Source organism: Triticum urartu, unplaced genomic scaffold, assembly GCF_056163025.1.
Source record: "Triticum urartu cultivar PI428250 unplaced genomic scaffold, HENAU_Tu73 scaffold2, whole genome shotgun sequence".
Taxonomy (NCBI): Eukaryota; Viridiplantae; Streptophyta; class Magnoliopsida; order Poales; family Poaceae; genus Triticum; species Triticum urartu.
The window spans coordinates 4,924,291-4,928,702 of record NW_028260368.1 but is presented as its reverse complement, the minus strand read 5'-3'; the positions used below and the strand labels follow the sequence as shown (position 1 = coordinate 4,928,702).

Here is a 4,412-nt window from a genome sequence, read left to right as displayed (position 1 = left end):
ATTCTAATGGGAATGGAATTTCATAATACTGAAAGAGAAGAGCTAGCAATTCGGAACGCAAATTGCGTTTTAATACGTCTCACTATTCTAATTTTTTAGAAGAAATGGCCTTTATTATTTCTTTTTTTATGGGGTTAATAAATATTAACCAAATTTCATTTAAGAAATGAGAGAATTCAGAATAGCTACGAGAAAGACTAGTCCAATCCATAATGATGTACCGGAAAATACAACATTTTTATTATTTGACCAACCATCAGGAGAAGCAAATACAAGGGGTACACTAATTACTAAGACTGAGGAAGTCGCAATTAATGCAAAAAACAGCTAATTGGAAAGCAATAGTCATATTTCTAATCTCCAAGCTACCATCAAATAAGTTGACTACATATTTGATCCCTCACTTAAACCAAAATTGTAAAAAAATACAAGAAGTAGGAGGGGTTTAATCATGAATCCATTGATTCTTCTCTTTAATTCAAATTTATTACTTAAACCGCTTTTTTATTTGGATATGGGGGTGAGAAGAGATTATTTACTCTTTATTTCACAAGCGGGTATAGCGGATCCTGTATCCGTGTATACAGTATACAGAGATATATCGAAAAGGAACTTGTATCTGATATCTTTCTAGAGGCTAATAAATCTTTTTATTTTTTATATGGCTATGTTCTATTTGTAGGAGTAAAATAAGGATTAGGCTGTGGAGAGATGGCTGAGTGGTTGATAGCTCCGGTCTTGAAAACCGGTATAGTTCTAGGAACTATCGAGGGTTCGAATCCCTCTCTCTCCTTTTGCTTATTGAATACGTTTGTTTCTTTCATTTTTATTTATTTTTTTTTTCTGTCCCTTATCTTTCTTTCATAAAAAGGAATGAATGGCTCGGCTAGATGGAATAACCGAGCCAGAACAGAAAAAAAGTAGAACAGGTATAAATAAGAAAATCTTAGTTAAGAGGGTTCATGTAAAGAACAGGTTCCAAATCACGATCGATTCCCTTTTCAAAACTGCTGCAGCAGCTCGGGCTCTTCCTGCATGCCATAAATGGCCCACAAAAAAGAAGAATCCTAGAACAAAATGAGAAGTTGATAACCAACTTCTAGAGAGACATAATTAACTGCATTGATCTCGGTAGCTACGCCACCCACGGAATTTAAAGAGCCTAAAGGAGCGTGGGTCATATATTCTGCTGAGCGTCGTTCTTGCCAAGGTTGTATGTCTTTTTTCAACCTACTCAAGTCCAAACCGTTGGGGCCCCTTAGAGGTTCTAACCATGGAGCACGAAGGTCCAAAAACGCATAGTTTCCCCTCCAAAGATAACCTCCCCAGTTGGGGAACGCATTAGATATTTACCTAAACCTGTGGGTCCTTGAGCGGATCCCACATTAGCTCCAAGACGCTGGTCTCTAACTAGAAAAGTAAATGCTTGAGCTTGAGAAGCTTCTGGCCCGGTGGGTCCATAAAACTCACTCGGATAAGCTGTATTATTGAACCATACAAAACAACAAGCGATAAAACCAAAGACAGATAAAGCAGCTAAACTATAAGACAAGTAAGCTTCTCCAGACCATACAAATGCACGGCGAGCCATGCGAAGGGTTTGGTTAAAATATGCCAAATTCCGCCAAATACACAAATAAAACCCAACCATACATGCCCACCATTATATCTTCTAAATCATCTACACTAACAATCCACCCTTCTCCACCAAAAGGAGATTTTAGTAAATAACCAAATATAACACTGGGACTAAGGGTCAAATTGGTAATTTTTCTTACATCTCCCCCCCCAGGGGCCCAGGTATCATATACACCGCCAAAATAAAGAGCCTTGAGTACTAGAAGAAAAGCACCTAGACCTAACAAAATTAAGTGAATACCCAAAATTGTAGTCATTTTATTTCTATCTTTCCAGACATAACCAAAGAATGGAAAAGATTCCTCAAGAGTCTCGGGTCCCAGAAGCGCGTGATAAATGCCACCGAAGCCTAAGACTGCGGAGGAAATTAGGTGAAGTACGCCAGATACAAAGTACGGAAAAGTATCTAGAACTTCCCCCCCTGGCCCTACTCCCCAACCTAGAGTAGCTAAGTGTGGAAGTAAAATCAACCCTTGTTCATACATGGCTTTTCTGGTACGAAATGGGCCACTTCAAATAGGTTCATTGCTCCGGCCCAGAATACGATTAATCCGGCATGAGCTACATGAGCTCCAAGCAGTTTACGGACAAATTGATAAGTCTGGCATTCCCAGCCCACCAAGCAAAGCCGGTGGTTTCTTGGTCACGACCAGCTAAAACGAAAGTTCCATTAAAGAGCGTTTCCACGTGGTAGAACCTCCTCAGGGAATATAAGATTTTCATGAGGCTGATCCTGAGCTGCCATCCACGCACGAATACCCTCGTTTAAAAGAATATTTTTGGTGTAGAAAGTCTCAAATTCAGGATCTTCCGCTGCACGGATTTCCTGGGAAACAAAGTCATAGGCACGTAAGTTCAGAGCCAAGCCAACTACGCCAATAGCACTCATCCATAAACCGGTGACGGTACAAATAGCATAAAGAAATGTAACCAACGTTTATTGGAAAAAGCAACACCAAAGATTTGGGACCAAAAGCGGTTAGCAGTGACCATTGAATAAGTTTCTTCAGCTTGAGTTGGGTTAAAAGCACGGAAGGTATTTGCACCATCACCGTCCTCAAATAGAGTGTTTTCTACGGTCGCTCCATGAATAGCGCATAGCAGAGCCGCACCTAATACTCCGGCAACTCCCATCATATGAAATGGGTTCAACGTCCAATTATGAAATCCTTGGAAGAAAAGGATGAATCGAAATATCGCTGCTACGCCAAAACTCGGCGCAAAGAACCAACCAGATTGCCCCAGTGGATAAATAAGGAATACAGAAACAAAAACAGCAATTGGACCAGAGAATGAGATTGCATTATAAGGCCGCAATTGAACAGACCGAGCAAGTTCAAATTGGCGTAACATGAAACCTATTAGTGCAAAAGCCCCGTGGAGAGCTACAAAAGTCCATAGACCGCCTAATTGACACCAACGAGTAAAATCTCCTTGTGCTTCGGGCCCCCATAGTAGCAACAAAGAGTGTGCTAAACTATTGGCAGGGGTAGAAACTGCTGCGGTTAAGAAATTACAACCTTCCAAATAGGAACTAGCCAATCCATGGGTATACCAAGAAGTTACAAAAGTTGTCCCTGTAAACCAACCCCCTAAAGCGAAATAAGCACAAGGAAAGAGCAATAGGCCAGACCATCCTACAAAAACGAAACGGTCCCTTCGTAACCAGTCATCCATAGTATCAAATAGATCATTTTCTTCTTTAGGAATTCTACCAAGGGCTATAGTCATAGTGATCCTCCTATTCAATTACTTCAACCATTTCCGAGCACCTCATATCACTTTCCAAGGCATATGATAGTTTTATTATCTGTGGACGATTTCTTTCTCGTTCAATGCCCTTTTTCAATGGTCTCGAAGAGAGAAATTTCCCATTTTTATCTATGGAGTCACAGTCACAACCGAGGTCGTGGTAAATCCATGAATTTGATTCGATTTGTTTTTCTTATACTATTTATTTGTTTTTCTTATACTATAGAAATAGAAATAAATTGTTTTTCTTATACTATAGAAAGAAATAAACCTTTGAATTCAGCATTATTCCAAGACTCCTATTTCAAAGTCTATCTTTTAAGGGAAAAATGCAAATAAAAGTAACCCTTCTTTTCCCATTCCCTCTCTATTGCATGGGTGGAAGAACTAAAATAATAGAGGATTCTGAAAAAAAAAAATGGACCTTCGAAATCCAATTTTATGTGTAGCGCAAAGGAGTTGCGATTTCTTCTTATTCCTATAGAACATCTAGTAACAAGAATATGAAATCGTAAATAGCGAAAAATTCTTGTCTTGCGCGGTCTAAGTCTAAGGAAATAAAAAAAATTCGCTTATACAATTTCATCTACATCGAATTTATATATCAGAATAGCGGATAGAGGCATCATTAAAGGAGTCAGGTCTACTTACTTTATGCTTCTTTCCAATTTTATGGTGGATTTGATAAGAACCCTTTTTGCTTTCTTGATAAATAATCGACAAAAAAAGCGTTTTTTTTATATAACCTGCTTGTTTTATTATAATTATAACAAGTCCTATATGGAAATGCCCGCTAAAGAGAAAATCTATTTGATTGTCTCTCGGCCAATATCGATTTTTAGAAAGAAAAAACAAGAATTTTCTTCTTTTTTTATTAACATTAAGAAAAAAGAATATAATTAAAATGGAATTGGCAATATAATTTTTATAGACTTTTGAAAGAAAAAAAAGGGGTTTTTTGCAACCGTTATTTCTTATTTCTTGCCTATATCATATCACGGAAACCTTTCGCTTTGGAACGT

At 38.2% G+C, this 4,412-nt stretch overlaps 1 non-coding gene across 1 annotated transcript; it reads left to right on the top strand.

Moving 5' to 3' along the window:
• Nucleotides 1-705: 705 nt before the first annotated feature.
• Nucleotides 706-793, top strand: TRNAS-UGA (transfer RNA serine (anticodon UGA)). The gene has a single exon. It is a non-coding gene; the product is annotated as a tRNA-Ser (tRNA).
• Nucleotides 794-4,412: the final 3,619 nt, after the last annotated feature.